Below are 12,128 nucleotides of genomic sequence, written 5' to 3'. Positions count from 1 at the left end.
AACACCAAAACTCCAAAGGAGTTGGAGGTTTTCGATCCACTATCCACGCTACCGTCAAATTTCGCTTCCTTACTAGAAAGGTTGTGTCTGAGAAGACATGTGCTTTAATGGTAATGAATGTTAAACCGATTAACACTGTCCGTCTGATTTTTGAAATGTTATTGGTACTTAAAAATTGCCAGTGAATGCTATGAATGCTTTTCGACCCTATGAAAACAAGGTGGGAGGTTTTGAAGTGTGCCAATGATCAGAGACTGTGTAGGATGTCCCTGTCACTGCTACGAAGGAAAGTACTTTTGTGAGATTAGTTGTAGTTTCGGTAAGTTCCAACAAGTAAATTTGAATAAAGAAATGAAAAGATGTGTATGAACAAGTTCTCACCATTCATCAGACACAACCCTGGGCGCTACATACAGCAAAGGAGCCACAGAAAAAAGTAATTTGCACTGAACTGATTTCCATTGATACCACTCAGAACTCGGCCGGGAATTCTCCTAACTCGCTTTTTCCATCTCATCCCCAGAATTTTACAGGGAAGGGCAGTTGTGAATTTTCGAGGAGAATTTTCAAACTTAAAGTTTTATATGAAGGAGGTTCGTTTTCAGGCAAAGGTATAAGAAGCTATTTTTTCCCGAAGAATGTAAAGGGATTAGGGGTCGAAAGGACAGAAGGAAATGTTTACAAGTACCATCCTCTTTTCGCCATTGAAAAGAACACACTATTCGCAAAGAGTAGGGCATGGGGTTCCCGGTGTTGTGGTCTATCCTCTGTGGTGTATCATGGTTGGGAGGGTAAATGATAACTAACATACTAACTTCATCAAGCTACTCTAAAATCCAAAAAATCTAATGATACATGTATATGATATGACTGACTCGCTTACTTACGGACTCACACAAGACATAGTGCTGGCCAGACTGAGTATCACATCCTTTCTCGAAAACAAATGAACCCAAGTGACCTGTGGAGTGGCTTCATAGTTGGTAGGCCATGGGCTCGAATCGCGTTGAAGCCGCGGAATCTACATCGACCACGCGCTATGAAGTCACGTAGCAGAACGGTGGATACGTTGCGATTTGGTCGACATCCACCACCACAAGAACAATTAAAACCGTTTTCCAATTCGCCCGCAGGCGTTGGCACGGTTGCCCAAACTGAGCGAGAAGAGCTCGTTATGGACGAGCAGCGCAAAACCCCCAAAGGCTAGCGAACGAATTGACGCAATCCCCCAAAACCGCTACGAAACGTTTCCTCGCGCAATGGCGTATAACTTTGAGGCGCTTCAAGATCCAACAAAGCGCAAAATCCCTACAACCGACCCCATTTTTGAAAGGAGAGCATATGCAAGACTCTGTCTCTATGGTAGACACACTAGACCGTGAGCATTTGTGCCACGAAGACCCAAAAGAGCTGATAGCCCGCGCTTTGGGGGCAGCCATCGAAAAGGGTGCCGGAAAAATCCGCGAAGAATCAATGGTATATGGATTTATATACCGCACATATCACATACAGCTAGTGACGCTGACTTTATTCTTTTTTTCCCATTTGATTTTAGTAAGGCATTTGATTCTGTACCGCATGACATAGTTTGTCGAAAGTTAAGAAATTTAGAAATTAACCCCTATATTCATAATTGGATAGTCAATTTTCAAAAGGGTAGACAACAGAGGGTAGTTATAGATGGAATAAGCACTAGTCATCTCTCTATTAATAGGGGTATTCCCCAAGGGACTGTCATTGGCCCCACTCTTTTTTCGATTATGATAAATTACATAAAGGCAGTAAATCCATCTGGTAATCTTTTGGTTAAATATGCAGACGACATCTCCTTAAGTATACCAGTTGGCGCTAAATTAAGTCAAGCAGATAGCGAGAGATTAAGGTAAAATCTATAATGGAATGGGCATAAATAATCGCATGAGTTTAAATGTAGGGAAAACATGGGGAATGTTAATGAAAGGGAAAACAGAAAAAGATCAACCCTGACCCTTTGAAATGTATTAAGCGCAAATCTAATTTAAAACTCTTAGGAGTTACTTTCGAGGATAATCCAGCCAACTAGGATACACATTTTGATTATATGTTATCCAAAGCTAGTTTTCCTCTCTACATTTTGCGTGCCTGCAAACACTATGAGTTTTCGGTTGACTACTTAGATCTTCTTCTTAAGTCGTTAATTCTTTCAATTTTTACTTATGCTATTGAGATTTGGGGTGGTGCTTTCTATAACAAATATCTTAGCCGTATTGATAAATTTTTTAATAGAGCTTTTAAATTAGGATATACAAAAGAATGTTATTCTGTTTTGAATATTTTATCTGAAAAGGATCGGCAGCTTTGGGAGAAAATTAAGTCTCCTGACAATCCCGGCACTTCATCACCTCTTACCGCCAACTAGGGATAGAGTTTTAAGAAATAGGGGCCACTCTTTCATTATACCAAGAATAAGGACTGAACGTTTTAAAAATAGTTTTATCAACAGAAATTTACTCAATTTTAGGTAGTTAGATACATATATATTTTTAAAATTGAAATTTGTAAACTGGACACGTCTGTTGTTTAGTGATGTTTTCATGTGTGTGTATAATAATAAAGACTATTATTATACAGTCTCGTGATGGTTTACAATTCTCTGAGAGACAGATCACCAACACCGAGGGTCTCCCGAGGACCTGGACCTGCTACGCAAGCAACAGCAGCAGCAGTGGTGCAATCAGCTTGCTGTGCTTTCAACTCTGGGTCCTATCACCTAAAACTGAACAAAAAGCACTTAAAGAAGAAAATCGCGCACGGAGAAAAGGTCCTTGTAGCCAAAAAGCAGGACTGTTGGTGTATTATGATCCTGTCCACACCAGACTTCAAGTATCTATGTACTGTGCTCCACAAACCATAAGTTACCGGTATTTTTTTTTAATTGAACAAGTAACAGAAGTTTACATTACACTTGAATACCAAGATACAAAAAGAAAAAGAAAACAAACGCAATTCCCACCCTAGTCAGAGTTTTTCTTATCTTACTAACAAGCACAGGAACTGAGTGAACAATCAAAAAGGGCGAATAAAGTAAATTGAATCATGTAAATTTCTCAACCTTGTATTTAAAGTTAATCTTATTAACAAAATCAGACAAAATAATGGAGCTCTCTTTTAGCTTGTTTGAATAAATGTAATCCATCGTGTATAAGTTACCAGTATTTATTCAGTTAATGTATGTCAGTATCGCGTAGTATATATCAACGAGTTCACTCCCGGTTACCTTTGATTTCCAAGTCTTTCCTTTTGCTCTGTTTTCAGTTGTTTTTGACATCTTACTAATCTATTCACTTTCCTTTTGCCAAGCCGTCTCCATTTAGCCTCGCACCAGGCTTATACTGAAATTGAGGTAATTGGTCTCAATTATTTAGTACTTGAAATGTTCCCCCCAACCTGTCAAAGTTCCCCATGAATGGTGTAATGATATTCCGCAATGAGGAAATTCGGGAAAGACATTCTGAGAACGGGGACATTTATTTGCATTGCGGCGATGCCATGAGTCTACCCACATATATATACACCTAGATTTCATCATATTTCGCATGTTCTTTTTGCCTTTCATTGGTTCCCCGTTAAGTATAGAATTAGTTATATAATAGCATTACTAACTTTTAAGGTAATTCGTTTTTCTACAACAGCATATTTGCGTAACCTTATACAACTAAGACATAATGAACGTTCTTCTTTACGTTCAATGCATTCAGGGAGATTGTTGCAAGATTTTTCAGTAAGATTCAAGCATACATTAGAAGATAGAGCTTTCTCAGCGTCTGCCCCTAAAGACCTGGAATGCCCTGCCTGCAAACATTAGAAGTTAGAAGTCAGACAGACCTCAACACCTTCAAAACCATGTTAAAAACATTATTTTTGAGAGGCGTTCAGTAATATGTTACAGACGTTTGGTTAGTAGCTTTCTCTTTTTTTCATAATTGATTATGAATTGTATATATTGTAATATTGTTTCAAGGTTTCAATTTTTATATAGTCGGTTTTCATTTATTATTATTATTAGATTGTTGATGTATAATTTTATTACTGTGATGCGCTTTTGATCATATTTAGATATACAGTATTGTGAAAAAGTAATGAGAGCGAAATGCGCGAATTTCGTTCTTTGTCCCTGCGAACTTTCGACGAAATTTCGCTCCAAAGTTCGAGCGTCGTTTCGCGATGTTTCTAGCGTAATTTCGCTAAAACAAAGAGAGAAAATTCGCCGCATTTTCGAGCCCAGCGCGAAAATTCGCTAAAACAAAGAGAGAAAATTCGCTCTAAAAACAAAGAGAGAAAATTCGCCGCATTTTCGAGACCATGCAGCGCGAAAAACCAAAAGCGTAATTTCGCTTGTTGTACGCAAAATTTCGTAGTGTGGTTTGTAAAGATCGATCACATATCGATCGGCTATTCAGGTTTGTAAACAACTGCAGTCACTTTGACAGCACTTTGATGATCAGTACATGTATTTTGGAAATAGTTCAGTAGTTGTGTCCGTTTCAATTCTCTACAAAATTCGCCCTTTGTAATGTGTTTTTATTACTGGGTTGCCTATGGGCAAACCCAGTCGAGGTCTGCGTTTAGTTTGTTTGTTTTCTTTTTTTTTTTACTGGGTTGCCTATGGGCAAACCCAGTCGAGGTCTGCGTTTAGTTTGTTTGTTTTCTTTTTTTTCTTTTTTTTCTTTTTTTTTTTTTCCGTGTCGGTAAAAGTCTTGCCTGTCACTCCCCTGGTAAGTGGTGTCTTTGTGGATAGAGCCTTCTGCGCGTATTTTCGTAGGATCGAGAGGGTAGTGGAACTGCGTAGATTTCTGTGGTGGACACAGTAGAATCATTAACTTAGCCTGCAATGGCGTCGAAAGTCATGCAACGCGAATGGCGTTTTAGTGGATCCTTAAACAAAATATACCCTTATGGAGCTCAATAATGGAAAGTCAGTTGGATAAACTAGGCATGAATCTCAAAAGCAACGAGTACTGGACTTCGACAACAAAGTGAGCAGTATTTACCTGAAGTACAAGGTAATTTGACACAATTGAGTTTGTTGTCTTCACGCACGCAATGAAATAGGAAGAGGTTTTCGCCTCTAAGAGCAAATATGTTGTTTGTTTCAATAAAACTTTCGCTGGAAAAGGATTCTGTGGTATTTTCTGCCTTTGTGAATTATAATATCATGTTGTGTATTGAATTTTCGAGCTTAAGGTTGAAATGTGATATGCGAGAAGTTTTTTAGTTTTGCTCTGTAAGCGGGAAGGGTTCACAGGCCTGTTGAAAGCGTGCTCGAGTTTCAACAAAATGAGCCCCAAAATCAGTGAAAACTTGTGATGCAGATGAATAATAAAGTAGCTGCTATTTCCAAAATGATGGAATTACCTGATGATAATAACGTCGTACGCGTCTTGGAGAGTAAATTTTGACTTTGCATAAACAAGAGTTGGGCGATTGTGATCTTTGTTTTGACTTCGCTCATTTCATTGTCAAACTTTATAACACTTGACAGAAAAAGAAACTTTTTAAAAACCCGGTATCTTGCCATCATTTGACACAGATGCTTCACTGTTTGACGAGTAAACATGCCGCGGTAACGTAATCACGGCGCCCGCTGAATTCCGGCCATGTCACTTTTCGATTTTGCAATTTACTTGAACATAGCAAAAATCTCCCAAAATGTTTGTCGCTGATCGTAACTTTTATATTCTATATTCACGGTTCAAAATTAATGTTGTTTTCATGTCGTAAATATTTCATTCTCGATCGACCGTCCCGGAAACTTCCTTCTGCTCTTTCTGAAAACTTTGTATCAATAGTTATTTGCTTTTTCATCAATATTTGTTTTGCATAAAGCAAGCTAACAAAATCTGTACCTTGCTGAGTTCGCATTTGTTAGCGTTAATAGTATTTTCAGTCAGATGCTTCTGTTTTTCTTGACGGGTTCATTGTTTTGGTCTCCCATCCTAACACTAACCCCGCTCAACAGGGCTTGACGTCAGTGAACTTTAGTATTACAAAGCTGTCAGATGCTCAGAGGGCACACTTGTGGTGCAAGGAAGTTGTAAGGGAACTTGAAAATTATCAACATGTCAGCCCAGAAGCCAATGTTTCTCGCTTCTCTTTTATTTGTTATTCTTCAGAGACTGGAATGCTGTATTTCAATACCACACAATTCAGTGCCTTCTGATTTCTGTAGCACGTACCACAGGCAACCCAGTGTATGCTTCACAGAAGCATCTCGTTTTTTTCCGTGTCGGTAAAAGTCTTGCCTGTCACTCCCCTGGTAAGTGTTGCCTTTGTGTATAGAGCCTTTTGCGCGTATTTTCTTAGGATCGAGAGGGTAGTGGAACTGCGTAGATTTCTCTGGTGGACACAGTAGAATTATCAACTTAGCCTGCAATGGCGTCGAAAGTCATGCAACGCGAATGGCGTTTTAGTGGATCCTTAAACAAAATATACCCTTATGGAGCTCAATAATGGAAAGTCAGTTGGATAAACTAGGCATGAATCTCAAAAGCGACGAGTACTGGACTTCGACAACAATCTATCGCCCGTCGAGACGAAATCAAAGTGAGCAGTATTTACCTGAAGTACATGGTAATTTGACACAATTGAGTTTCTTGTCTTCACGCACGCAATGAAATAGGAAGAGGTTTTCGCCTCTAAGAGCAAATATGTTGTTTGTTTCAATAAAATTTTCGCTGGAAAAGGATTCTGTGGTATTTTCTGCCTTTGTGAATTATAATATCATGTTGTGTATTGAATTTTCGAGCTTAAGGTTCAAATGTGATATGGGAGAAGTTTTTTAGTATTGCTCTGTAAGCAGGAAGGGTTCACAGGCCTGTTGGAAGCGTGCTTGAGTTTCAAAAAAATGAGGCCCAAAATCAGTGAAAACTTGTGACGCAGATGAATAATAAAGCAGCTGCTATTTCCAAAATGATGGAATTACCTCGTGATAAATGACGTCGTACGCGTCTTGGAGAGTACATTTTTGACTTTGCATAAACAAGAGTTGGGCGATTGTGATCTTTGTTTTGACTTCGCTCATTTCATTGTCAAACTTTATAACACTTGACAGAAAAAGAAACTTACAAAAACCCGGTATCTTGCCATCATTTGACACAGATGCTTCACTGTTTGGAGAGTAAACATGCCGCGGTAACTTAATCACGACGCCCGCTGAATTCCGGCCATGTCACTTTCGATTTTGCAATTTACTTGAACGTAGCAAAAATATCCCAAAATGTTTGTCGCTGATCGTAACTTTTTATATTCTATATTCACGGTTCAAAATTAATGTTGTTTTTATGTCGTAAATATTTTATTCTCGATCGACCGTCCGAGAAACTTCCTTCTGCTCTTTCTGAAAACTGTGTATCAATATTTATTTGCTTTTTCATCAATATTTGTTTTGCATAAAGCAAGCTAATAGAATCTGTACCTTGCTGAGTTCGCATTTGTTAGCGTTAATAGTATTTTCGGTCAGATGTTTCTGTTTTTTATGAGGGGTTTATTGTTTTGGTCTCCCATCCCAACACTAACCCCGCGAAACAGGGCTTGACTTCAGTGAAGTTTAGTATTACAAAATTTTCGGATGCTCATAGGGCACACTTGTGGTGAAAAGAAGTTGTGAGGGAACTTGAAAATTATCAACATGTCAGCCCAGAAGCCAATGTTTCTCGCTTCTCTTTTATTTGTTATTCTTCAGAGACTGGAATGCTGTATTTCAATACCACACAATTCAGTGCCTTCTGATTTTCTGTAGCACGTACCACAGGCAAGCCAGTGTATGCTTCACAGAAGCATCTAGTTCATCTTTCTCGGCAGAGAAGACTCCACAAAACATATGCAATTTCAATCCTTTGGTTGTGAGGACAAGTTACTGTTGTCAACAATGCAAAGCCTGTAAATATAGAAGAGCCGGCGAGTGTTATCTAGTAGTGTCACAGCGGCAAAAATGGTTCCCGGGTCTACATTTGTATTACACCAGAAGTGTTTATTGACATGATGTCTTATACATATGAAGAGCTTACTTACCAATTTTCGGGATAACTTTTAACCTTTTGGCAGGCGCCGGGCAAGTCACCGCAGTGAAAAAAACATCAATGATCCATTTCCATTCGATGAGAAACTTTGAATTCAGCGGTAAAAGACTTTTACATATATGATAGCTTAAAAGCCTTGCGTGATCGCAGCTTCTTTGTTATTTTTTTGACCAGGGGAGAGCACTGTACGATGCCTTTCGACTTTCATTCTACACATGTGTGAGTTGTCAAGTTTTTGTCACGACAGCAACAGGCCAGAGTGTATTAAAACGAGCTGTGATCTGGTATGACTTGGGACTCCAATTTTCGCTCGGAATATCGGAACAAATTATCAGTGAATGCGAATTTTCGATCGAAATTTCGGAACGAATTGTCGGTCAAAGCGAATTTTCGCTCGAAATTTCGGAACGAATTGTCGGTCAAAGCGAATTTTCACTCAAAGCGAATTTTCGCTCGAAAATTCGCGTCATCTACAACAATAGGCAATGCGAAAATTCGGCGAATTTTCTGCGAACTTTCGCGCTGGACAAAAATTCGCCATTTTTCGTCGAAAAGCCCCGAAATTCGCGCATTTCGTCGAATTACGTTCTCATTACTTTTTCACAATACTGTAGAAAGCGCAATATAAGCATTAAACATCATCATCATCATCATCATCATTATTATAAAGTTTCAACTTCATGTTCTGGCTGCTTTCATTGCCGTCTTTTCTTCTGTTAGGCGAGTCATAACAAATGACCAAAGGCTAACAGAATTATCTCTTCTTTACATTTCCAACACTTTCCTCAATATCCTTGCAGTTCTCAACAAGGCAGTTTTTTGCATTACTCCAACATTGAATGGTATCCCTAGCTTTCCAATCCACTTATCAAATCCTTTGATGACACTTCCAAGGGCTCCTATCACTGCAGGTACGACTTCTACCATTTTCAGTTTCCACAGTCTTCCGATCTCTCTCTCAAAGTCCTGGTATTTTTCGACATTTTTCCCTTTCTTTTTCCCCTCTCTTACATCAGCTGGTACAGCAATATCGATGATTATCCCCTTTCGCTCGTTCTTGTCACTTTACAATTATAATTATGTCTGGTCTTCTTGCCTCTATCACATTGTCACACTGAACATTAATATCCCACAAAACTTTGACTTCATTTTCAACTACTCCTTCTGCATGGGACATGTTCATACCACTTTTCCGCATGCTCCCACCCATTCTTCTTACAAAAATCCCAATGGACTAGTTTCCTTGCTACATTGTCGTGTCGTCTCTTATATTCATTCTCTCTGAGCCAATTTCTCACGTCCACATACTAAGTGTTGCACGCTTTCACATTTTTTTCCACATAATCTTCACAGGGGGCTTTCACTGGTGTTATCGATATAGTGCTTTACATAGTTTGTCCTGATGGCCTGTTCCTGTGCAGCACATAACAATGCTTCTGTCCCAATCTTCAGATCACATTTGGATAACAATTGCCAAGTTTTATTCTTATCAACATTATCTGGCATTTCCCTGATTAACTGTCCATACATTTTCTTTTCAGTCCAGTTTTGTTTAAGATCTTGTTCTATCTGTTTTTTAAATTCTCGACTCGTTAAAGTATCTTCCGTATTGATTGTCTCAGCTGCATAAACTCCCTTATTATTATTATTATTATTATTATTATTATTATTATTATTATTGTACACGGTGTTTTTTTTCCGCGAAAAACCTGCTTTTTCGCTTACTCTCGGTGATTCAATTTTCTTTTACTCTATTTTAAAGGGAAACTGTCACGAGAAGCGCATGCGCTAGCGTCTTGTGAAAACTTGAAAAGTGTTAGGTTAACTTTTTTCAAGTTGAATCGACAAATTTAAAATGGTGTCCACTGGGGAGGGCCATGGTGGACAAAGGAGAAACTCCGGCGAATATACGTGACTCACGCGTGAATCCATGGTGGCGGCTAGACTTTTTCCGTGGGCTGGAGAGCAAACAAACTCGAGCATGCGCAGTTCATGACAGTGCCCCCTTAATCTCCTGTGGAAAGCCACTAATTCATGCATGAAAAGAAAAAAATGCACAATTGTTCCAACGCGGGATTGAGCAACTATTCATGAAAAAAGTCAGAAAAAAAGCAAAAAAACAACTGAAATTAACATAAATGTTGTATTCTTCACAAAAAGCTTGTGCGTCGAAATTAAAAAGCAAACGGCCTGGATTAACCTCTCCGATAAAATTGTCTTTTGTTCGTCCCATGAGAAATCCAACCTCTGTTGTTAAGTTTCTTTAATTAAGCAGCACCACAAACAAATCAAGAATTACCGGGTATCTTATTCAAAAAACAAAAATAGTATTTCTCTCAACGTTGTCTGGATAGCAGATACTATTGCGACGTTTTTGTTCAGAACCAGTGTATGCATTTGGATGGTCTCTAAGGAGAAGACGGCCAATCTGTGATCCTCCGTAAACCAAACTGACTGAGAACATTGGGATGTGTGCTGCCAAGCTTAAAAGAAAGAAAGCAAAGTTGATTTAACAAATTTAAATGCACCAGTAATTTATCCTATCGGCGAAAACTGGAATATTACTAGTCATGAAAAATCCTCGAAGTCGCAAGGGACGGATCAAACATTGCAGGAAACTCGGCAAAATCGCCCGGGATACCGCCATGGCCCTTCATGATAAATTTAGTATAAGAGAGCTCGACGAAATTCATGGACATTTCATGTATAACGAAGAAAATGATGCCATCGAACAAGTTCTAAAACTACCAGATGCAACAGTTTGTGATGTCGAAGAAAGTAGGGAAAGCACCAAACGAAGCATTTGTCTGCCATATATCAACGAAGACGACAAACGATTTCCTAAATGCAGGAAACATGAAAGCGATTACACTAGCTTACCCAGAATTAATGAACAGAGAAACAATTCAGTTGTGAATTCATCTTGGCTTGAAATACAAGATGTATCCGTTATCAGCTGGAAAAAGGCTTTGGATGTTCTGGGAGACAAAAAGGGAATGCCTCACCAAAAAACACGAAGCTCCGAGGGAAGACCGTGAAACCTAGAATTGGTAACAGTTCTTTTGTCAAAAAGTGTGTTGATCTCTTCTTCTATGACCTTGTAAAGTCTCAACTCCAAAACGTCTTATGGTAAAATTACCGTCATTCTCAGGATACCAAAAAACAGTCAAGCTAACGGACTTCATTTCCAAAGATCTGCGTCGGGTGTTTGATAAATTAAAAGTTTACCATCCGAACTACAGATGCAAACGGACGATTTTCGTTGCGCAAACACGCTAGACAATGCCCAAACGCAATCGCAACTGCTATTAAAGGTGACTGCACACAGTTTTTAAGTACTCATACTTCCATTTCTGTCATACTATGAGTCATTTAGTTTTCGCCTGGAAGGTCAAACTTGGTCACTAATAAGTACTACAATATTTTTGATAGTCCATGTGTACTGCAGGTTGTTACCAAGGTAACGTATCACGGTAACACATTATACTTACAAAAGGGGCTATGTCACGCAAAAGATGTAATTTTCCGGCCCATAAAATGCCCAAAAAGTAGAATGAAACACTGCAATAACCACTTAGAACTGCTGAGCAACATAGATATAATACAACAAAAGGAAAGAGAAGCATGGATGTACAAAGGTGGACAAGATTGAAACGGATTGCATTTGAGTAATCTTGAAAAAAGTCGGGCCGACTTTTTTCAAGTTCAAGGTAAATCGCTTCGGTAAAGGTCCTTTTTGTTCAGAATCATCTTGTTTGTAATGTAACGATAATTTTATCAGCAAAGGAATTCCACATCACCATTTTCGAGTTTTAAACTCGTGATTAACTAAAGATTTTCCCGAAACACACTAAAATAACGTGACACAGCCCCTTTAAAACAGTAGAAATAAAGTCCTTATAAATACTACTATGATCAAAAAATAATTTCCTTTATTTCTTCAGGTTGTGAAAGCGTGTTCTCTTAACACCTGACTGGCAAAATTTCTTATTTTTAGTGTAAGTTTTGGGTTTCACGGTCCGCCCTTTCCCACCTTCCAAAACTAACCGATTGGACGTCAGAGGGTTAGGC

The 12,128-nt window shown here is 38.8% G+C and overlaps 1 protein-coding gene and 1 long non-coding RNA gene across 2 annotated transcripts in view; one reads left to right on the top strand and one right to left on the bottom strand.

Annotated features, from left to right (window-relative positions):
- LOC138051982 (uncharacterized) overlaps positions 1-370 on the top strand; it is a 5,095-nt gene extending 4,725 nt beyond the window's left edge. The window contains exon 3 of the mRNA XM_068898323.1: positions 1-370. This exon is cut by the window's left edge and continues 1,046 nt beyond it. The gene's annotated coding sequence lies outside the window, so the exon portion shown is untranslated.
- A 2,524-nt stretch (positions 371-2,894) lies between these two features.
- Positions 2,895-8,399, bottom strand: LOC138051981 (uncharacterized). Its single transcript, XR_011132971.1, has 2 exons — positions 8,050-8,399; positions 2,895-3,371 (listed from the first exon to the last, which is right to left on the bottom strand). It is a non-coding gene; the product is annotated as an uncharacterized lncRNA (long non-coding RNA).
- Positions 8,400-12,128: the final 3,729 nt, after the last annotated feature.

The sequence above is a fragment of the Montipora capricornis genome, chromosome 6 (genome assembly GCF_036669925.1).
Source record: "Montipora capricornis isolate CH-2021 chromosome 6, ASM3666992v2, whole genome shotgun sequence".
NCBI classification, from domain to species: domain Eukaryota; kingdom Metazoa; phylum Cnidaria; class Anthozoa; order Scleractinia; family Acroporidae; genus Montipora; species Montipora capricornis.
Note: the sequence above shows the minus strand (reverse complement) of the source record. Positions and strands in the feature narration are given on the sequence as shown.